The 24,891-nt window shown below is 40.3% G+C and overlaps 1 long non-coding RNA gene across 1 annotated transcript; it reads left to right on the top strand.

Annotated features, from left to right (window-relative positions):
* Nucleotides 1-1,036: 1,036 nt before the first annotated feature.
* Nucleotides 1,037-24,891, top strand: LOC122459926. The gene is made up of 3 exons (XR_006280912.1): nucleotides 1,037-1,333; nucleotides 16,897-16,911; nucleotides 24,881-24,891. It is a non-coding gene; the product is annotated as an uncharacterized LOC122459926 (long non-coding RNA).

The raw sequence follows: 24,891 nt of genomic DNA, 5'->3' as shown, positions 1-24,891 counted from the left end.
CAACAATAATCTATACGGTCACAGTTCATATCAATAACGTCACAGAGCTCACACCCTTTGAGATGGCACAGTCTGAGCTACTTCGTATACTGTCATGATACAGGAAATTATCCACCTGGAGATAGTCTGTGAAGAGATGGCTTGCCTCTTCATTCAGTCTGCATATGAAAAACAGATGAGATGAAGAATGGAAAGGTTTAGTCCTATCCAGGAAAAAAGCAAAACATTGCCTGACATTCAATGTATGAAGATGCTGCTCGTCTGGGGTTAAATGTGGCTTAGGGAAGAGCACTAGTAGTGTATGACTTGATTTCTCAGTTTCATTTGAACCACTTTAGATACAAACTTAAGGTGCAGCTGCAGGGTTACTTTGTCTTGGAAAATTTTGTGTAAGGAGGATCTGCCATGAAAGCCTGCAACTCTCACTCTCCTTGCAGATGTTATCGGCACAAGGAAAGCAGTTTTCTGACACAGAAGGGAGAAAGAAGAAGTTGTCAAAGACTTGAACAGAGGTCCCATGACAGCCACTAAGACAGTATTAGAGTCCCCCCAAAAAACCCAGTTCTTTAACTGAGTTGAGACAAGTGACTCCTTTCAAGAACCTCATGGCCACGGAGTTTGAAAACACCAACTTCCCGCATATGGGTAGATGAAAGGCTGAAATTGCCACCAGATGCTCTGTCAATGAAATAAGTGCAAGACCAGAAGACTGAAGGTGTAATAGATACTTAAAGATGTCCTAGATATAAGCCATCTTTGGTTGAACTCCCTAGGATAACACATGCATCAAGAACATTCCACTTGGCCAAATAGGGTGCTTTGATGGACAGCTTTCTAATATGAAGCAAAATATGCCAGACCATTTCTGTACATCATTCCTCTTCCTCATCTAAACATGCAGCCTCCATGCCATGAGATGCACATAGTTGAGCATTGGATGCAAAAATGTGACCGTGTGGCTGAGTGAGGAAGTCAGGGTGAAAAGGAAAGGGAGGCTGAACAGGTAATATTAGGTGGTCAAAGAAGCAAGGGGTGCCTGAGCAGGCTGCCAGTTCCTGGTGTAGGCGACGTGGCCATGGCTACTGTCAAGAAGGGCAAGCCTGAGCTCAGGAAGAATGTGCACCTGGCAGTGGTAATTCGGCAGCGGAAATCGTACCGGAGAAAAGACGGGGTGTTCCTCTATTTTGAAGACAATGCAGGAGTGATAGTAAATAACAAAGGGGAAATAAAAGTCTCAGCAATCACAGGCCCTGTGGCTAAGGAATGCGCAGATCTGTGGACCAGGATAGCCTCCAATGCTGGCAGCATTTCATAAACCTGCTCCATCCTCGTTGTAAACATTGTCTCTGTCACTCTGGAGCAATGAGAATGAGCTTGGTACCATACAGTTTCTGCTTGAGAATGACCTGGAGGAAAATGATACAGGAGTGCTGATTCCCAGCTCAAGTGAAAAGCATTGGTCAGAGGGCCCAGACTCAGACCCCCTCAAGAGCAAAACTGATGGCATGTTTTGTTGACTTTCATGGCAAACAGGTTGATTGTTGGGATGCCCCAAACTGTAAATATGGACTGCAGAAGACCACTCAGGATAAAGGGAGAAATTTCTGCTGAGGTGATGTGCCAGGGGATTCTGGATGCCCAGTAAATGATCAGCCATGAGAGTAACATTTTCCCTGATACAAAACTGCCAGAACCTGACTGCCTCCTGACAATGCATGTTGAAGAGTGCTTCCCCATCTGTTCACAGAGTACATCACAGTGGTATTGTCGGTAAGGAAGTACACAGTCAGGTCCCTGATGTGACCTTGGAGAGAAAGATATAACATGATCCAATGGCTAGAAGTTGAAGCTAGACAAATTCAGACTGGGATAAGGCACACATTTGTAACAGTGACTGTTAATAATCATTGAGACAACTTACCAAGAGCTGTGGTGAATTCTCCATCCCTGGCAATTTTTAAATCAAGATTGGATTTTTTTTTAAAAGATATACTCTAGTTCAAAAGGAATTATTTTGGGGAAGTTTTACAGCTTGTGTTATACAGGAGGTGATGCTCACAATGGTCCCTTCTGGCCTTGAAATCTTTGAATCCACTGACATTTTCACACAAGGCAGGGAATCTCTTTTCATTTATGATAGATTGATGAAAACAAGACTAAGAAATAAAAACTAAGCCTCTAAGAGAGCATGGTGGGGCGGTGGGTGTTTCTCATGCAATAAGCTTCAGCAGCTTTGAGAAAAAAATGGCAGCTGTCTCTCAGCACAGGTGGAGTGCTCAGAAAAGTAAAGATGGTACACAGCAGAAAACAACGGCATAACAATTTCAAGCTACATATTCCACATAGACTTCAGAGCAGTGGTTCTCAACCTGCGGCCCGCGGGCCTCTTGAGGCCCAAACGGCACGCAGCTGCAGCCTATGTGACAGCCTCAGGGCCATACAGGTGATATATATTGTGTGGATGCGACCCACATAACACATAGAGAGCTACATATGCAGTCCACAATGGTAAATAGGTTGAGAACCACTCTTTTAGAGAGAACCATAGGGAGAGGAGGGGAAGCTATGCACAAAGACTGCTAAAAGCACATAAGAATACCACCACCACTACTACTTATGTTTCCTAAGACAGAGTAACAGTTACTCAGCTTTCCTCTTCACAAGAAAGAGGATGGAATCTCTAAAAGGAGGTAAGTGCCTAAATACTATTCAGTTTTATTGGGAGTGGAATACTTAAGTCCTTTAGGGCCCTTTGAAATCCCATCATTAATGTGCAACAAGCTGAAAAAGGAACATAGCTCCATGAAGTCCACTAGGGACTGTCTAAAATCAAGCAATTATGTGTGAGGTACTCAGATATTGTGGTGATTGGCAGCAATATCAACCCTTAGATATGGATAGCAAATTTTTAAAATGTATTTCTCTCCTGTCTCCTCAAATAAGCAATGTTAAATGTAAATCCCACTATAATTGGGATTGAACTGTTTTGAGGGCACAACTAGCTTTTTGAACATCCTTCAGAACAAATGAGGCTCTGCTCTCAGGAAAAAAAGTCTAAGGAAAGGTGAGTCCACCAACCCAGCAGTAATAAGGTCATAAAACAGGGTTTGGGAGGAAGTTATAAAAGGTGTTGCATGGGGTGGGTGAAGAAGTCTGTGTGAGCATACAGTAGGCCCTCTCACCTTAGCTGGCCTGTTGCTAGACAGGGCCTGAGTTACAAAGTTCAGCTCCAAACTCCACTAAAATTAAGGTGAGGGTCAGTTGCCAAATTTGGGTCTACTTCTGAAATTTCCCATAGTTAAGGTGTGTTTATACTCAGGGTTTTGGTTCAGGACCATCTCTGCCCTCCACTTGAGGTAAAGCGATATCCTAGAACACCAAAAGCCCTGCCATGTCTCAGGGATTAACTAGCTGTTAAGTTAGAATCCTCCACTACAGGTCAAAACCTGCATTTGTGCACACAGAGAAAGATAAAGTTGTGATTATGGGCAGATCTGTTTTCCAAGCCATATCCCTCATCCCCAAATAATTTTCTTTAGAACTTTATGACTTTTAAATAACAATCATGAGTAGAAAACACCTCTTATTGTCACCATTGAAAATAGCTTAATATTGTTACATGCATTTTACAGGGATGAATCATTTGGTCACAAACCAGCATGAAATTGCAAAACTTGTACAGTTGATTTAATGTACCAAAAGCAGTTTAATTCTGTCCTTTATAGAAATGTACATTCTAATTTTTTGCACTAACACAAACAATGATAGGCAATAAAAAATAATCTCTTCTAAAAATCTGCTAAAACAATTTGTGGATAGTACAGTATTATATTAGGCGTGGATAGATTTCTGTGACATTATATACTGGTAGGATACAAGGATATAAATGTAAAAGCAATAATCCTGGCAAAGCAAGCATTACTGACATTGGAATACAAATAAAACCCTAAACCAGAACCCTGATATTCTTTTTCTGCAATTAATAGTAAAAGAAAACATGTCTTGTATTATACATCTCTTTTCGGGTAATCTGAAAGCCACTGGCTGCAAGACTGATCCAAAATTAATTGAAGGCCACTGCTCATTAGTGCCAAGTAACTGAAGATTTGTTAAATCAAAAGTCTGAGTAAAGCTGATAAAATTCCCCTTAATATCTGATTTTTTTCCCCACTTTTTTTTTTCTGACAATGGTAAAAAGGTAGGGATTGGGAAACCACAGTGGATCATTTACTATAATGGTAATATCTCATACAGAACTGTTCAATATCAAACTTATGGTTGGATCCTGACCTACCTATTCACCTTCCTTTGTCTTTAAGGAGGGGGAGAGGGGTTGTTTTTTTGTTTTTTCTTGGCAGATGTATGCTCTAACAATAATTAGTATTTACATATATATAGATTTTCAAAGCACTTTACAGACATTAAGGGTGGGATTTCAAAAGTGCTCAGCATTGGGCTAACTCTGCTCCCATTGAAATCAACGATAAAACTTCAGTTTTTGAAAATTTCACCTTAACTAAGGTCCTGATCCAACTCTCACTGAAGTTGATGGAAAGACACCCAACAATCTGACAGCCATGGATACCAAGGCAGAGAAATGAAGTGGTATTCCTAAAGCCTTGGTAGGCTACAATTTCAGAGCTGGGCTTAGAATTCAGGAGTTGTTAGGAATTGTGGTTTAAGGATTGGGAGCTTTCTCTTATGTGTTATCAGTTCAGAAAGAAAAATGAATTAAGGCAAATTAATTGGTTAACAACCTTAGTTTGTAATTCAGGAAAACATAGAAGCATGCGGTGAAGTCCTTCCCTATTCAGAAAGGACCAGATTTTAAAGGTGTTTAAGAGCCCAAAGCTACAGATGGGTATCTAGTGGGATTTTCAAAAGGGCCCAGGTATCTGACTTTCATTGAAATTGATGCCTACATGCTTTTGAAAAATCCCACTGGGGGCCAATCTGCATCTTTGGATGCCTAAAGACTTCTAAAATATCTGGCATGTAAGCATTTATGCATGTGCTTAACTTCTAGCTTGTGTAAGTCCCACTGAAATGCTTTCCTGAACTGAGATGTTTTCTTGAATTGGAGCCAGATGGTGTGAACTACTAGACAGATATATTTCCACATGTGGGCCTTGTTGATCATCAAAAGAAGGTACTAATGGAATTAATACTGGTGTACATCCCAAAGTACATGCTTAGCTCTAAACAAGGATTGCCAAGGATTGGTTTTTTGTAGCCAGTTGATATCTGTTTTAAAAGAAGGCTCTATTTATGCTATCGGAAGCCTGTATCCCAAGAAAGGGGAAAAAATTCATAGGCAGGAGTTGTAGACCAAGCTGGATGAGCAAGCATCTTAGAAAGGTGATTAAGAAGAAGCAGAAAGCATACAGGGAGTGGAAGATGGGAGGGATCAGCAAGGAAAGCTATCTAATTGAGGTCAGAACATGTAGGGATAAAGTGAGACAGGCTAAAAGTCGAGTAGAGTTGGACCTTGCAAAGGGAATTAAAACCAATAGTAAAAGGTTCTATAGCCATATAAATAAGAAGAAAACTAAGAAAGAAGAAGTGGGGCCGCTTAACACTGAGGATGGAGTGGAGGTTAAAAGATAATCTAGGCATGGCCCAATATCTAAACAAATACTTTGCCTCAGTCTTTAATAAGGCTAAAGAGGATCTTGGGGATAATGGTAGCATGACAAATGGGAATGAGGATATGGAGGTAGATATTACCATATCTGATGTAGAAGCGAAACTGAAACAGCTTAATGGGACTAAATCAAGGGTCCCAGATAATCTTCATCCAAGAATATTAAAGGAATCGGCACCTAAAATTGCAAGCCCATTAGCAAGAATTTTTAATGAATCTGTAAACTCAGGAGTACCGAATGATTGGAGAATTGCTAATATGGTTCCTATTTTTAAGAAAGGAAAAAAGTGATCCGGGTAACTACAGGCCAGTTAGTTTGACATCTGTAGTATGCAAGGTCCTGGAAAAAATTTTGAAGGAGAAATTAGTTAAGGACATTGAAGTCAATTGTAAATGGGACAAAATACAACATGGTTTTAAAAAAGGTAGATCATGCCAAACCAACCTAATCTCCTTTTTTGAAAAAGTAACAGATTTTTTAGATAAAGGAAATGCAGTGGATCTAATTTACCTAGATTTCAGTAAGGCATTTGATACCATGCCACAGGGGAATTATTAGTTAAATTGGAGACGATGGGGATCAATATGAACATCAAAAGGTGGATAAGGAATTGGTTAAAGGGGAGACTGCAACAGGTCCTACTGAAAGGCGAACTGTCAGGTTGGAGGGAGGTTACCAGTGGAGTTCCTCAGGGATCGGTTTTGGGACCAATCTTATTTAATCTTTTTATTATTGACCTTGTCACAAAAAGTGGGAGTGTGGTTATAAAGTTTGCAGATGATACAAAGCTGGGAGGTATTGCCAATTCAGAGAAGGATCGGGATATTATACAGGAGGATCTGGATGACCTTGTAAACTGGAGTAATAGTAATAGGATGAAATTTAATAGTGACAAGTGTAAGGTTATGCATTTAGGGATTAATAACAAGAATTTTAGTTATAAGTTGGGGACATCAATTAGAAGTAATGGAAGAGGAGAAGGACGTTGGAGTATTGGTTGATCATAGGATGACTATGAGCTGCCAATGTGTTATGGTTGTGAAAAAAGCTAATGTGGTTTTGGGATGCATCAGGAGAGGCATTTCCAGTAGGGATAAGGAGGTTTTAGTACCTTTATACTAGGCACTGGTGAGACCTCACCTAGAATACTGTGTGCAGTTCTGGTCTCCCATGTTTAAAAAGGATGAATTCAAACTGGAGCAGGTACAGAGAAGGGCTACTAGGATGATCCGAGGAATGGAAAACTTGTCTTATGAAAGGAGACTTAAGGAGCTTGGCTTGTTTAGCCTAACTAAAAGAAGGTTGAGGGGAGATATGATTGCTCTCTATAAATATCAGAGGGATAAATACAGGAGAGGGAGAGGAATTATTTAAGCTCAGCACCAATGTGGACACAAGAACAAATGGGTATAAACTGGCCACCAGGAAGTTTAGACTTGAAATGAGACGAAGGTTTTTAACCATCAGAGGAGTGAAGTTTTGAAATAGCCTTCCAAGGAAAGCAGTGGGGGCAAAAGATCTGGTTTTAAGATTCTACTCAATAAGTTTATGGAGGAGATGGTATGATGGGATAATGGGATTTTGGTAAGTAATTGATCTTTAAATATTCAGGGTAAATAGGCCTAATCCCCTGAGATGGGATATTAGATGGATGGGATCTGAGTTACCCAGGAAAGAATTTTCTGTAGTATCTGGCTGGTGAATCTTGCCCATATGCTCAGGGTTTAGGTGATTGCCATATTTGGGGTCGGGAAGGAATTTTCCTCCAGGGCAGATTGGAGAGGCCCTGGAGGTTTTTTGCCTTCCTCTGTAGCATGGGGCATGGGTGACTTGAGGGAGGCTTCTCTGCTCCTTGAAGTCTTTAAACCATGATTTGAGGACTTCAGTAGCTCAGAGATAGGTGAGGTTTTTCATAGGAGTGGGTGGGTGAGATTCTGTGGCCTGCGCTGTGCAGGAGGTCGGACTAGATGATCAGAATGGTCCCTTCTGATCTTAGTATCTATGAATCTATGAAGCAACATCAGAAATCTTTAGGTAGGTTAGGAGATCTTATAAGCTTTGCACTAATATTAACGAAAGGGCTACAGAATAGGACAAGTACATTTGCAACCAGATAGGCTGCATAAAGTTGGGGGTGATATCAGTTGTTTACACCTTGGTAGCGGTAGTGTAGGTGTTGTATAGCCAAAAGTCTTTAAAGGCTTTCAATAAATAAAGAAAATATATTGTTAGAAGTGAATGTCTGCCTTGGTGAACAAGGTCCCATATGTTGGTGACCTGTAGTAACATGGCAAAAATTTGGAAAGATGTATGAGTTATGATTTATTAAAATTAATACATTTGTGGCATTTGACACATCAAATCCATACTTTTTTGATATACTATACTCTATAACCAATATAAGTGGGCTTTATATCTGATGTCAGTAAAACTTCATTGCTGTGAATTTTAGTGTTTTGTCTCAAACACATGGTACTCATCAATGTAATGGAACAGGATAATCATTGAAATAAGAGCAAGTAAAAGTCAAACAAATGAGCTGTTGAATTTTTGCATCATATTAAAGCATGATTCAGGGAAGCATCTAAGCTAATCCCTATTCAATAAACATGGAATTTAAGCACATAATTAGAAATAAGCATGTGTGTAAGTTTCCTTCTCGAAAAGGGATATTTTCCTGAATCAGAAACGTAATTGGTAATTATTCAGGGTAACATTTTCAACAGAGCCTATGTGATTTAGGAGCCTATGTTCCATTGAAAGTCAATAGCACTTAGACACTTTTGAAAATTGCATCCTCTCACATTTGTCTTTTCTGATGTTTGTCTGTCAGGAATTGGAATGTGTGTTGATACTACCTATGACTGAGCTACCAAGGGGATCATCAATTGTATCCCTAAACTTCAATTACCACTACAGAAACTTGAAAAGTTTCAGATGGCAGGGGGTTAAAAATAGAACTGTAGAGGATTTCAAGCATCACCCAGGGTAGAAATCCTTACCACATGCCGCACTACATTGCTCAATATCTCCATTAGCTGAGCATACTCATGAGGCTGGCCAATGAAACCAAACAACTACAGAGAAATAGTCAACTCTTTCCTGGTGTCACATGCAAAAAAGTCACTATGTATCATCAGTCCCTTGAATGTCAACTATCTCTCAGTAGTTATTTGGTTTCATTGGCCAGCCTCCTGAGTATGCTCAGCTAATGGAGGTATTGAGCAATGTAGTGCGGCATGTTGTAATCCACTGTTGGTGATGTCACTCCTTCTCCAGCTAATTGGTGCAATGTGTCCAAGGAAAATGGGAATAGGTTAGCACTTTCTATTTCCACCTTCTTTTCCTTTGATTATGAAGTTTGAATTATTCTCTCAAGAAACACAGTTGTTAGATTTCTAAGTTGCCTCTGGATTCTTTTGGTCTAACCATAACATTCTTTCCCACCCAGATTAGTGTGGTTATTAATAGCAACTAACAATAATCATTTGCACCATTCTTTACATCTCCAAAGCACTAAATAAACATTAATTCAGTGCCTCTGGCTCCTCTGATGCAAATAGATTGGCTGAGTCATACCTTCATATTTATAAACCATCACTTGTGTCCCAGTACATTTTGGAATAAACAAATCAGTTTTAAAGCCATTTTTCAAAAGGAAACATACCATCTCCAAAGCACAGGTTTATAGAGACCCCTCAAAACGAAAGCTGCAACAACAAACTGACAGGACTCCTTTTTAAAAAGCCAACAATTTAAGATTGAATGTTATATAACATCCCGGAAAAGTTGCCTTACATTTAATTTGCTGAACAGAGATTTTCAGCCCTTACCTTATAAAAGTGACCTTAAAGGCAACTTATTTGCATATTATGCTACCTTCCAACTTTCTGTAAAAGGATTTCCTTTCAGCCTTTTGTTGTACCCTTCATTTAATAAAGAAACCAAAACAACAACATATAACTGTGCTTTAGAGATGGTGCATTTCCTTTTACAAATGACTTTAAAACTGATTTATTTTTATTCTGAAATGTCTGAGAACACTAGCAACAGTTTATATATATAAAGATATGACTCAGAGAATCTATTAGTGTCACAAGGAACCTGAGCTTTTATGGAGAAATTGAAATTGACTTGTCTAATCCCTTTTCAATTCAGGGCCAGATCCTGATCTCAGATGTGCAATGTGTATAGTTGCATAAATTGAAAAATGCACTACTGGGTATTTGTGTGCAATTACAATAGAGGAATTTTCAAACCCTCTGGTAATATACACACCATGCTCTTGAGACTGAAATCTGGCCTTTCAGTACAGGTGCTTTTTACAAAGATTGGCAATTACTTTATTGGTCTTAAACTGTGCTGCAGACTCTCAGTAATATATAAAATATACTATCCATGACTGAATGCAAGAGAATATTTTCTCTAGAGAGATTCAGAAGGGAGTAAGGTCTGCAAAGGTAACATTCTTGTACACCAAGGTTGATGGCAAAACTTAGCTGTGGAATTGATGAGCTGGTAAAAACAAAGGGATGGTGAGGAAATTCTCATGGCTCAGGAGCAGGGCAGCAGAGGGAAAAGGTAGGGGAAACTGAAGTTTCTCTCATTGTCAATCCTTCAAGCTACAATAGTCAAAATCTTTAAACACCACATCAGTGGTACAGGAAAAGAAAGTGAAAACCTTCTCAAACTGGAACTACAGGGAAGGAACTACAGAAGCTGAAGGTAATTATTCAATTAGTCTGGAATAGCACTATTACTCTAGCAGCAACAGTGTGTAATCTTTAGTGTCATGAGCTAGAGGGCAATGAAGACTTTTCCCGACTAGTATCTATTCTGATGTCCATATCTAGGGTATATCTACACTGCAGCCCAGGTAGAGAGGCTTGTGCTAGCTCTGTTTGAGCTAACTCACTAAAATAGCAATGTAGATATTGCAGCAGGAGCAGCAGGCTTGGACTCAGGTGGTTAGCTGGAGCTACACCCCTGCCACAACAAACATACTTCTATTTTAAGCATGCTTGGTTGAGCACAATGAGCATGAGCCTGTCTACCTGTGCTTACTTTCTGTGCTCAGTGGGCTTAATCAAGCTGCTGTGGCTACTTCTGTTTCCTTTCCTCCTTCCATGATGCTAAGAGTCAGTCTAGGGGAGAAGTAAGATATTCAGTCATCTCCATCTTCCTCTATTTCCAAAGGGTAACATTTTCCAAAGCACTTTGATTTCTAAGGCACTTATGCCCATTGAAAGTCAGGGTGCTTTTGAAAATTTTATCCAAAGTTCCATATTCCTGATGATTAATTCCAGGGGGAAAACCAAATTGAGCAAAGAATAGGACTGTTGCCAAGTAAGGGAATCAAGATGCATTAGCCTCACTAAGATTTAAAATCTACAGAAATACACAACCTTATGTGAAACGTGCTCTAAGTATAGCTGTCAGAACTGTATGGGATGGAAAAGGTACATGCCAGGAGGCACACATCTGGTATGGGCAGGTGTCCTGTGTGTTCTCCATAGAATAATGGCACTTCAAGAATGCCACTCCCACACACAGAGTTGGGGTGACTTTTGCAGAGAAGGCATAACTCATACAAATAACACAACCAACTACATCAAAAACTAAATCATAAGTACACAGCACCTTTCTTCTCAGTATCTTAAAGCAACTTACATATACACTAATGTCCACTATGATGGTGGTGGGTGCTATGGAAAAACTCAAGATACAGTTGATAGATAATCGAGGTTTTTCATAGGAGTGGGTGGGTGAGATTCTGTGGCCTGCACTGTGCAGGAGGTCAGACTAGATGATCAGAATGGTCCCTTCTGACCTTAGTATCTATGAATCTATAATAAACTAACCTTCAAAGCTCTCCAGTGAGTTATATAGGAGCATGACTCACTTTGGAAAAAAAGAAAAGGAGTACTTGTGGCACCTTAGAGACTAACAAATTTATTTGGAGATACTAAAACAGGCACAGAAATGTTAAATGACTCGCCCAAAACAAGACAGTGGCAAAGCCAGGAATAGAACACAAATACCATAAAGCCTATAAAACAGTTGACAATGGTGAGGCAACTGGCATGCTGTGACCTCCGCTGATTACTCCGATAATCATCTTACTGTCACCTTGTGATTCTCTCTTCTGGTTGCATCCACCTGCTGTCTCTCATCTGATCCTTACACTGCAAGCTCTTTGGGGCAGGGACCGTCTTATTTTATATTTGTACATTGCCTAGCATAGTGGGGACCTTTAAGCTCCAGCTGGTGCCTTGAGGTGCTACCACAATAAAAAGCCCTAACCTAGACCATGCTTCTCCTCTGTAGACAGAAGGGCCCAGATCTTCTAAGGTATTTAGGCACCTAGGGCCAGATCCACAAAGATGCTTTGGCACCTAAATCCCAGTTTTGGACTCCAGTGTGATCCACAAAACTCCTGTGTAAACCTGCAGGCACCTAAACTCTGACTAAATTTCAGTTCTAAAAGTTGCCTAGGTGCCTAAGTTTCTACATCTGGGTATGTGCTCTGCTGCCTCATTCTAGGCAATCAGACAACTGTCTCCCACCTACGCCCTAGCAAGTGATCCACAAACTGGGGGGAACTAGGTGTTCAGCCACGTATCTTGCCTGTGGGGCCTATGCTGTAGGCAGTGCCTACATATCAAAATGTGGCTGTTGGCAGTGGTGCCCTGTCCACCTTCGAACTTTCAGACCAGTAGTTACAGCACTCATCTGGCACATGGGAGACGCAAGTTCAATTCTCTCCCTCTGTCTGATGGGGAGAAGATTTGAACAGAGATCTCCTACCTCTGGGGAGAGTGCTCCAGCCACTGAGCTATGGGATAGTCTGGTGTGGGCCTCCCTCAGTCTTTCCTGTTGAAGCTGTTCCACTTTGGATTAAATAATTAAAGAGTCATTAGGCCAGAGAGATAGAGCGTGAGAATGAGTCTACAGTCTGGGGGCTAGGGGACACACTGGGAGGCCCAGGGTGCAGTGCCTGCTTCAAGGCATGTAAACCAGGCTTTGTGGATCGCATTGTTGTTCTTGTGATTTTCAGTGTCACAATGCTTAAGTCCCTATGTGGATCCATGCCCTAAAGTCCATTGATTTCAATGGGAGTGAGATGCCTAAATATCTTTTGGGGATCATTCTCATTTGAGGGCCATTTTCATCAAAATCTTCATTGTTACCAATATATTTTACATACTTAGTTATTTTCAATAACATGTCAGTATGGTCAAAATCTTGTCCTTATTTTGAGGCACTGTAAGACTCTTAAGCTAGTGGAGGTTCATCAGCACTCATTTGTAAAAGGAAGGGAGAACATTTTTAGTGTCCTCTTCATGTGCCCATACGGCACTCTGTACATCAAAACAGCACCCTCAAACTCCCATATTCACCGCGTCATATAAATATGATATATTTCATACAAAGCATGCCATGTAAGATATCATATGAAAGGTCATGATCTGCTGAATCTCATTGTTCTGTCCAAATATGTATATCATTAATATGTATGAAGTTATGAGATTTTGCTCTTTGGTTGTTACTGAAATATGCTGTAAGTTTGAGAGTCTCTAATGCTAGTTCTCCTGTGAAATCAACATGGCTCATCACCAGCCATTGACTAGCAGGAAAAGAGTAAACAAGGGATTTACAATTCAAGGACAGTTGTGCAAGCACCACACCATGGGACTGCTCAACTCTATGACTCTATTGCACAAGACCACACCAGCCACCCTTTGGCTCAGCAAGGCCCACAGTCAGGCCTGGACTAGAGTCTTCCAGACACTTGGACTCAGGATATAAAACAGGGGACAGTGGAATCATGCTTTGGCCTTTCTCCTCCGCCACCTATGCTGGAAGCAACAAGAATGCTGGGAAGAAAAAGACTTCAGTTGAGGAGACTGGTCCGAGGCTTAAAAGAGGAACCCTGTGTATTAAGAACTGTAACTTCCAGTGGAGTGAGAAAACTGCTTGATCTAAATATTGCCTAGTATAATAAGGTTTAAGATTTAGCCTGTGTGCTTACCTTTTATTTTCTTTGGTAATTATCTCTAACCTTTTGTGCTTACTACTTATAATCACTTAAAATCTGTTTTATATTTTACCTTAAACAGTGTATTTTGGCTGAAGTTCTTGGGAAATCTCAGCTCTGTTTACAAAGGCTCGTGTATGTCCTCTCCACATTGATGGAGGAGCAGACTGGGTAATAAACTTACACTGGTCAGGCCTCTGGGGTACAAGGCTGGGGGCTTAAGAGATTTACTGGTGCCTTTCTCTGTTTGATTTGTAAGTGGCTCTGGAAGCATTCATGCCATCTAGCTGACTGTGTGGCTCCACATGTTGTGCTGAGTGATATCAGCACCTAGAGGGGTTTGCTGCTTGTCACTAGCAAAGCATTGTGAGAGACAGCACAGGGTGTAGAGTTAAGGGGACACAGCAGTATCCCACTTCCAGGTGATACCCTGGGGATCCCATCATACGCTACCAATATTTCTTCAAGCATGAAAGATCTTCCTTACTGACTTTGATGTTTCTTGCTATAGAATATCCCTACTAATGCCAGTATAAACAACTTGGGTTATGGGGACGCACTGCAGTGTCTGGAAAATTGTTTCAGAATGTCATCTGCGCTTGAAAACTGCATTGAATGAATATATTATGCTAACATATGCTAAAACTTAAAACTGCCAATGCTGCAAAGAAAATTATCTGCAGGCTCTTCTCTCATTTGGAGGATCAAAAGGGATGAGATTTCAGTCTAATAAAATGTTGTGCTTGCAGCTGGACTCTGGGAGAATATCAAGATACATTAGGTAAAACTGACATTAAAAGTGCAACATAACAGATGGACGCAAAAGTGAATTTTTATCAAGATGGTCCATTAGTGTTCTGCAGCCAGACAGAGAAAAACAATGACCTGGAACAAATCAAGAAGAATGGTGCTTGACTTGCGCTTCCTCCTTGCAAAGTGTGACCCATATTCATAGTCTTTAATTAGAAATGAATTTTGCTTATGGCTGATGGGCTAATTTCTCTCTACTTTTCTAAATCACCAATCTCCCAGGTTACATTACAAATGAGAAGAGGAAAAATGGATCAGTCCTTTCACCAGTGACAAAACAGGTTTCCTTTGAAGTGGAGAAATCAATCAGCGAGTCACTTAGTGCTGCCTAGTTACATAATCTATGATTAACCTCAAACAACCTTGGGTAACTTTTAGCATCAATATTTAAAATAAGCCTAGCACAAACTACATTTTTAGCTTCAAATCCTGCACTTCCAGAATGGAAGGTTCTGATCTGCCCCATAAGTAACCTCAGAGGGAAATAAGAGAACTCAAAACAGTGGGCCTTTTGCAAAGTTTGAATGCACTTGATTTGAGAAGTTTATGTACATGTATTTGTTGGTGGAAGAGCTGTGTAGTTGCCCGTCTGTAGGCATTTTGCTGCTCTATTACCAATAGTACAAAGCTACTGCACAGACAAGGGGGCTATCTAGTGGTCTGAGCACACAGGACTGTGAACTACATACCCCTAGCCACAATCCTAGTTCTGTTCTTGTGGCAAAAAGAGCATGTCATTATGTAAATCAAGGATTATATCATTAATCCACATGAACAAGAGGGCAGAATAGAAAGTTGCACAGAAAACCTTAATTCTGGCACTTCCTAGCTTTTGAATGCCTTACTTGTCAACCTTAATAGTCTTTTAATGTACTTTTGTATGAAAGCATATATGTGATCTGAATACTTTAGTGGCTCCTATAGTTATAACAGCCCAAGCCAAAACTCCAGGCTTGGCCATCGCCAAGCCCTAAATTTTGGAGTATCTGCCATTTGGTCTGGGTTTAAATTTAGTGACTTTCAGAGTGACTTTTAGTCACATTTTCAGAGCCTCTGAAAAGCCACAGAAGTAACTGCAAGAGTCCACTGATTTATACTTCCAGAATCAGTGGGAATTTTGCAATCATGTCTCTAAAATATTTGTATTAATAGTTAATGTGTAGGGGTCTATCATACTATATCTTCCTTCCCTTAGTTATATGTACATGCCCATTGTAAATGCCAGTTCCTGAATCCAGCTTCTGGGTATGAGATTGTGTTTCTTCATGAAAGAAGACTGGGAGGCAGAGGTAGTTTTGATCCACTATTGGCTTATTCATATCCATTTGCCTTAAACTTCTCCCATAGGAGATTTTACTGTGGATGGTACTGGATATAAGAAGGCAACTCGCGCAGTGAGGGAAGGTCATTGGAGAAGCAGGGATGTCCTACCTTGCTCCTTTGTCTGGCTTTTGTATGATTTCATCCTCATGTTGAGTGCCTATTCCATAGTACATTTCCACCCCAATTTGTTTGATTGGGAAGACATTGACCTGAGAAACTGCCAAAAGAGTGATGCACAAAGGCAGTGGAATAAGAGGCATAGAGACACCAGAAATTCATTTCCCGTTAAAACAGTGAAGTCTGCAGAAATGGCTGGGGCACAGCTTTCTGTTTGCCCTAGTTAGGGGTGTTTGTACAGTACCTGTAGGTAGTCAGGTAAGTTTTGTCATGTCTAATCAACAGTACCACAAGAGAACAACTGACAGAGCAAATTCAGAGTGCCTGATTCTCCTGTCTTTTACACCACTGTAAATCAAAAGCAACTCTCTATTAGACTATGGAATAACACCATGTCACTGATATGAGAAGACATTCAGCTCCAGGAAGACTTAATAGTACATGCACGTTACTTAGGGCTTGTCTACATTACCTGCTGGATCGACAGGCAGCAATTGATCCAGTGGGGGTCGATTTATTGCATCTAGTCTAGACATGCTAAATCGACCGCCGTGCGCTCTCCTGTCGACTCATGTATTCCACCAAGGCTCGAGGCCCAGGCAGAGTTGATGGGACAGCGTCAGCTTTCAACTTACCGCAGTGAAGACACCATTGTGAGTAGATCTAAGTATGTCGACTTCAGCTACATTATTCACATAGCTGAAGTTGCGTAACTTAGATTGATTCCCCCTGCACCAGTGTAGACCAGGCCTCAGTTAAGAATGATAAACTCAGTATAATTCATCTATTTTACATGGCTTCTCCACCTTGCCTATCAACTAATGGACTAACCCTGGCATTCTATCTAATTGCTCTATCCCCTGATCATTATGATAGCATTAACTCTGGGCCAATACAACCATCCAGTTACCACTATTAAAGAGATGATGACAGATGAAAACCAGGAGGCAAAGGACTAAAGAGAAAATAAAAGAATAGGTATTGAAGAGCATTCTGGTGACCAGGACATTTTGGTATAATACAAGTTAAAGAAATATTGACTCTAGTTGGCTGACACTGCATAGAATTTGGGTGCCGATTCTATGCAGTGTTTAATAGTGTAGCCTGAATGAACTTCCCTTGAAATTTAATTTCCTGGTAATGTTTATTGCTAGAGATGTACCAGTTGTATTAGAAACCCAAACACTGGTGAACAGAGCTAGATTGCAAAAAGCTTTTGAACTTGCTATTTGCCCAAGAGGGATAAAATGGAAACCTGAAAGTTGACAATTTTTATGAGTTGGGAAGACCAGTTGAAAATGGTGATTTTGTGAACCCAGAACAAAAACAGGCCATTTAAGGGGGTGATTTGGGGTTTTGTTTGTTTGTTTTTCCCCTTCCATATTTCTCTTCATTTTATGAAGACCTCTCTGGACTCATGCTGTTGGAGAGTTTTCAAAGAAACAGAACTTTCGTGCAGGTTCTCCCCCCACCCCCAACTTGAAACGTGTCTGACTGGGAGTTTACAGCAAATAAAAACCTAAATACAGCTACGCTACTAGCATTTTGAATACTGTTGAAAGGAAAAACATCTATTTAAACACTGCAGTCAAATTCCCTGGAATTCTGCTATACGGTTTGCATTTTATATTAATGGTTTTCTTAATTGGCTGGGAGCTGCAAGATCGCCACATTTGGGCTGGACACTATTAGAAATATCAGTACAAACAGAAAAAACACTGGGCTCGTTTCAGCCTTGATTAAAACCTTGTGTAACCTTAATGTACATTTAAAGATACAATACACTTGATTTCTTGAAGATTCCCTGTCAACACAAGATAGATATCACTGCTGTAAAGAAAAAAAATATTTATTTACACCAAGTACAATGACCTTTGAGGTCCCTTCTAACCCTATGATTCTATAAGCATACATATCAGGATAAATTCTACTCTGATTCTTATTCCATAGCAACCCCATTGAATTCAACTCGAGCCTTGTGTACATATGAAAATGTAATTTGGCCCTTAAGTATTTCCAGGTTTATAACACTTTGAGATCCAAGGATGATCAAACAACTTTACACAGGTGAGCATGCATCTACATCATTTACAGGAATGCATCTACATCAAGATAAAGTAACTTGTCCAAAGTCGCACAGTGCATCAATGGCAGAGCCAAGAATAAAACCCAAGTCACCAGATTCTCATTCCTGTGCAGTGTGAATGGGACTACAATAGTTTCCCACTGTACTTCTCAAATGCATAAACGTGAACCATGATCACAAGCCTCATAATTTCTTATGCCTCATAACTTCATAAAAGTCTGGGGCAAAAGAATGGCAGGTGGACCAAGAAATTAGAAATGGAGCTGTCTGGTTTTGATTCCATCCTGGAAAAAGAATGTTGGTGGATTTATGTCCAAGGCTAAAACAAAGCTATCTTCAGACAAAAACACTTCATATTTTAATCTTAAATCCCTGTTTTGCATAATATTTTAGTGTTTCCAGCTATAGAATATCATCATCACAGTATGCTATGGAGTACCTTTACTATACCAAAAATAAAGCAGATCAAATTTTGTTTGTTGTCAGCTACTGTTTAAAGTGAATACACTGAAGTAAATTCTGTAAGGGTTAAATACTAGTCCTATTGACATCTAAAGGAATTTTGCCTCTGATTTTAATGAGACCTGGTTTGGGCCTTTAGGAAAGCACTTAAGCATGTGCTTGCATCCATTCCTCTTCAGCAACACCACTAAGCATGTGCCCAAGCCCTATTTAAGGCACAAATGCTTTTCTGAAAGCTTAATTCAAATGGTAATGAATAGATCTGCCATCTGAAAATAAGATATTTCCCAGATTGTAGAGTTTACAAAAGCTACCCAAAAAGAAAAGGAGTACTTGTGGCACCTTAGAGACTAACAAATTTATTAGAGCATAAGCTTTCGTGAGCTACAGCTCCTTCACTGTTTGCTGCAGCACATAAGCGATAACTGAAACATACAAAGCTCAGAATACTTCTTCCTATTACCATGGATTGAATGGCATTTGCTTAAGTGCTTTTGTCTGAGAGAACATGACAGATGTTTGAAATTATCAAATTTATTGTATATCTTTTATTTCTTTACTACACATTTTTACCTTCACTGCTGAATGCAGTACATGCAATAAAGAGTTAAAAGTAAAAAAATTATAATTTTAATATTAGAACCAACTTTAGAAAACCAGAATATTGTTAAATATGGTTGAATCTGTAATGTCAAACAACTTATTTGAAGTTAGCTTCTATTTCTACTAATTGTCCATGAAGTTCACAATTTTTACCAAAGTATTCATTATTCAAAAAAGTGTTCAGCAAATAGTCTCGTGAAAAATCTCCAGCATACAGGTAATTCACAAATAAAGGTATTTGCTATTCAGAATTCACTGTCTGAGCTGTATGACTGATTACTTAAGTCACATGGTGTTGTTCCTGTTCCCTGATTGGCTGGCCTCATCTTTATAAACTACAACTGCTTTTGCAATAAAGCAATTGTTTTCTCATTAACTGACTTTTGTTTCTTGATTAAACGCACTCCCTTGCAGACCTGAAATTCACTTCCGACTCATGAGAAATTTGTCACTCTATTCTCTAGAGAAAGAGAACAAAAAAGATGTGAAAATAACTAATTCAAAATGCAATTCAGAATTCACAAACATTCTTGCAAACACATTTTTCCTCTATTCACCCAGCTCTAACTTTTAATTTTGGTAATGTGTATTAATGCCTTATGTTAGTAAAGAGATTTCCAGTCAGTAATGATCAGACACTCATATTAGACCAAAATAATTCCTTTCATTTTTCTTGATAGGTTGCGAGTGCTTCATAATCAAATGTGTTCATTTTAGACTGGTCAGGAATATTTTTCAAATGGGTAAAAGCAAAGTTGAGCAAGAAGAGATGAACAATCAGTTTGAATTTCTTGTAAAATGTCCTGCTAATAGTAGTTGATTCTCATCGTTCCTATTTTAAATGATTTCCACGAGAGTTCATGATTGTAAGACATTATGAGACCACGTAATTGAGAAAGAAGAGTCAATTCTTAAGATAGAGCTCTAATAATTTTAGGTCAAACCTAATTGAGATGAATGATGTGCATGCGTCAGTCTTGGTAGACTTGTTCCATTTCATGAAGAATGTTCCTCTTTTAGCTGTCTGCAGCAGAATCTAAAGGGAAGCTCGGCCACTTGCCGAATCATGCCCCATATTCATTAACAAAATAAAAAGTGCAAGGAAGTTATTAGTGACTAGGGCTGGGTGAACATTCCATTTTAAAACCAGCAGGAAGCTCTCCCCATGTCCCCCTCTCTTCCCAGATACTATAAGGGCCATTAAAAAGGAACCAGAGCCAAACATTAGTTTGTCAGTGAAATATCATGAAAGTAACAATCACAAACACCTTCCATTCTTGTGGTACTTCCCTTGCAGTGTGCGAGCAGGAAGAACAGCAAGAGTAAACAAGGAATGAAAGGGTTAGCAGAGGAGAGATGATAAGGAATGAAGAGAAGATAAGAATATTGGGTGGAGCAGGGAAGAGAAATTATCATAGGGACAACAGGACAAACCATGCAGGAAAAATGCTATAGCACTCCCCAAACAAACACAATGGGGTACAAGGCTTTGTTTTTCCTTCTTTAGGGTATGAATAACTCATTTAAATAATTGAGTTACTTATATCCTACAGGGTGAGATCTCTTTCTCCTCCCCCTCCCCCCACCCAATTCCAGGCTATAAAACAAATGCAATTCATCTAATTGGCTAGAATAGGGAACTGAGAAAAGGAGGTCTAAAGAAATGAAGGCCTAGAAATGGAGGAACTTGCAAAAAGCAAAATAAGAAAATAGAAAAATGTGGAGCAGAGAGACAGGGCCAGTCCCTGCCTCATTCCTTTCATGCATAACTGTGTGCACACACTAAAATCTGATTTCCATAATTACTTCTGCATGCTGGGGACTCTGCTATTGCTCTTGATTTTTACATGGAAGGTGCTCATATACTATGGTGTCGGATGGCAGCATAAACCCTAAAATACGATGCATGAACAATCACAGAAAAGCAAGCCCTAAATGGATGTAAGGATGGCCAAAGTGAATTCATTTAAAAATGCAAATGAATACTCAGTATTTGCCCAGCTCTTACAATAAAATAATTAGCCTGTAGTCATCAAAATCCATGCAGCATCTATTAAATGGATTAAAACTTATTATATGCTATGTGAATAACGTGTACCTCTTTGTAAAAAATAGTTCCAAAACAATCTAGAAAGCAATGTATGCCAGATTGATCCCAGATTTATCTCCACTTACTTCAGTGGAATTACACGAAGAAGGAACCTGGTCCAAGAGATCTTTTACAATCACCTTAAATGATTCATTGTACCAAGGTCATTATTTTCTCATGATACTTAATTTCTCTCCTACTCCCAGGCACTGAAGTGAACAACAACTTGTGGTGAAAAAAGAAATTACTATTTCTGGCTATTATATGGAGTTCCTCAGCCACAATGGCCACTCTTCAGCTATCAATCTGCATGCTTCAATCATCCAGTTTTCTCCCTGTAACCTCGGCATTTCCTTTTGTCATTGAGAGATTTGCAGTATCTATTCTGTATCTAACTGATCGCCACAATTTTCCAGTGTTCAGGTTCCAAACCAACCATTACTGTGCTGCTACCCCCAGACCCAAAAGCTTGGTTGTCAGGGCACCCACCTAGGATGTGGGAGACCCCGGGTCAAATGGTTGCTTTGGAGCAGTAATTGAACCTAGATCTTCCTCATTCAGTGTGAGTTCCCTAATAGCAGTCTATAGAATATTCTGGGATGGAGAGTTCTCCCTCAATCTCTCCTCCTTTAGAAGCTGTTACACTTTGTAAAATTATTCATTGGAGCAGGGACTAAAACCCAACTGTCACCCCTCCTAGCTTGGTGGTTAGGGTGTTCACTGGCAGAGAAGAGACCCAGGTCAACTGCCTGCTCCAGAGTAGGGATTTTAACCTGGGTCTTCCACATCCCAAAGAAGTGCCCTAGCCACTGGGACTTTTGGTATAAGGAGTGGGGAGGTTTGAGTTCTGATTTTGTGAATAAATCCCCTTGCAACGCTAGTCACACATATCAAAACATTTCCCAAAACATTTTGACATTTCCCAAAAAATTCTTTGATTCAACTACAACAATTCTCCAAAATGATGTTAGTTAAATGTTTCAGTGTATCCAAATTTGCATTTTTCAGCAAAATGTTTTGTCCAAAAAATTTCACCGAGTTCTAGTTATAACAGCATAATCCAGCCCACCTAGAAGAGAGTTATAACAGTCTATATCATGGGCTGGCTAACACAGTTGTAGGGGAAAAAATAAAATTCCCTGCCCACATTGAGTACTTAAATTCTGGGACAGCTTTATTAGTGCTGTTAGCAATAATAGTCTTCAAACATATTTACAGTTACCATGGTTCTGCCCCCAGTGTGGACACAGTCTCACTGTGATAGGCTTTGGCTCTTGCTAAATGTATTATCCCACCTGACATACCAATTGGAATGTTTTTCAAATATAAATAGCAGTTCACTGATGGCAAGCCAAACAGCAAGCAAGAGAGAATCAAATGCAGCTTCTTGAGTGACGGTAATCAAATATTTCATGACAGTAATACGAATATTAAATATCAGTCCATTAAATGTCAGTATTTCCCAAGACTTGCAGTATATTCTGGATCTCAAAAAAAGCAAATTCAGCATTTTACCAGCCTGAAACAGCTGGCACTATATAACAACTGTAAATGGTTTATTTTTACATCCCTATCAATAGAACTGACTGAACAGCTTGCTGACAATTTTGCATCAGTGGATTTACAGCTGCAGCTATTAATACTAAATTCCAGCTATCATGTGTGATTGCAAAAGCCTTATCCATGTAAAAACATGAAGTTTAGGCTGTTACATAGAAATTTACTCCAATGATATATACATTATCCATATGGTAAGACACCCTAGACTTTTCTAGGTAAGAAACATTTCTAGGCAGTTACTTATCTCTATATTTAGGTTGCTTAACATGTTCCATTATTAAAGGATTAGTGTGACCTTTTCTTTGAGAAGCTATATCACCTCCATTGTTCGTAGCAAGCCCTTGATACTTGGCAGGGGGAACACCCTGAGGCTACAGAAGTGCCTTTTTTTCCCTATCCCATTAGATTCTGTTAATCTTTTGCTGGTATTTAACTATTAAAAATCATCATTTTTTCCCCTCTGGCTTGCATTCCTCAGGAAAATTCTGGTAGCACCTCAGAATAATAACTGAAGATATGAACATTATATGGCTGGGGTCACATTTCCAAAAAGCAGCAGCAGCAAACAATATACTGAGAATGTCTAGGAGCTGCCATGTTGTGTAATCTTGTGGATACCTGATGTAAGGTGCTCAGGTGCTGTAAGGATGGGCCATCAATATACATTTCTAAAGAGAGAATAATGAATACAAGAGCTTTTATCAATAGAATATTAATGGGCATAGGTGCTAGAACTACGGGTGCTGGGGGTGCTGCTGCAACCCCTGGCTTGAAAAGATTTCCATTATATATAGGGTGTACAGTTTGGTTCAATGGCTCTCAGCACCCCCACTATAAAAACTGTTGGAGCACCTCTGTGTGCAAACATGTAAACTCACATAATTCTGAGGGGAAAAGGAACTTTGAACACTTGCAGCCCAATGCATGAGCTGTGGAAATGAGATTGTCTCATGAAAAATAAGGAAGAATACTCACTAAAATTCAGCTGGGCCAAATGTATTGATTATTTCAGCAAGAAAAAGAAGCAAGTTGCCAGTTGCTTAAATTGCCATTTTTGGGTGGCAGTTGCATGTCAGTCATATTTAAAGGGCCAGCACCAAAAACGAATATGAGGAAAGAGTTTCCATAACAGCACAACTGTATACTGAAGAGAGTCAATGGGGATGCACAGCTGTCACCAAATAAGGTTCTCTTGAGTAGGGTTTCTTTGGTATTGTCTACAACACTTTTCACCATAAGTAGTAGACAGGGCACTGAACAGGGAACCAGGAGAACTCGTTTCTATTCCTGATTCTGTCACAGACTTGCTGTGTGACCTTGGATAATTCACTTCACCTCTCTGCCTCCGGTTCTCTTCCCACTCTTTGTCTATAGATTGTAAACTCTTTGTGAGGAACTCTCTCATTATGTGTTTGCACAACACCTAGCACAATGGAGCCCCAATCTCGGCTGAAGTTTCTGTAATACAAATAAATAAATAACAAACAATAAGAAGATCCTGTTAATATGTATCTTTCCTATTAAGATAGTTGACTTACTGCTTTAGAGTGCATTGTAAGCTACCTGTGTGAACTGGGCTGGTGAAAGGATGTTTTGCACCCTAGGCGAAACTTCCACCTTGCACCCGCCCTCTGCCCTGAGGCGCCCACCCTGTTGCAGCTCCCTGCTGCCCCCCCCGCCCTGAAGGGCCCCCCTGCGGCAGCTCCCCACGCTCCCTCCTCTCTGAAGCGCCCCCCGCGGCAGCTCCCCACCCCCCCAAGGCTTCCCGCCACCCCCTCTCCCCTCGGGGAGCCATACGGCAACTCCCCTCCCCAGCTCACCTCTGCTTCGCCTCCTCCCCGAGCACGCCAACGACGACGCTGCTTCTCCCGCCTCCCAGGCTTGCGGCGCCAATCAGCTGTTTGGCACGCAAGCCCGGGAGGGAGAGAAGCAGAATGGGGCGGCGTGCTCAGAAGAGGAGATGGAGCAAAGGTGAGCTGGGGCAGGGAGCAGTTCCCCTGTGCACCACCCCCGCCCCGTTACTTGCTGCAGGCGGCCCTCCCGGTGGCCCTCTGCCCCAGCTCACCTCCGCTCCACCACTTCCCTGGAGCGCACTTTTGGCCACCCGCAACCACTTGGCGCCCTAGGCGACCGCCTAGTTCGCCTAGTGGTTGCACCA

This window comes from Dermochelys coriacea, chromosome 4, assembly GCF_009764565.3.
Source record: "Dermochelys coriacea isolate rDerCor1 chromosome 4, rDerCor1.pri.v4, whole genome shotgun sequence".
Classification (NCBI taxonomy): Eukaryota; Metazoa; Chordata; order Testudines; family Dermochelyidae; genus Dermochelys; species Dermochelys coriacea.
Note: the sequence above shows the minus strand (reverse complement) of the source record. Positions and strands in the feature narration are given on the sequence as shown.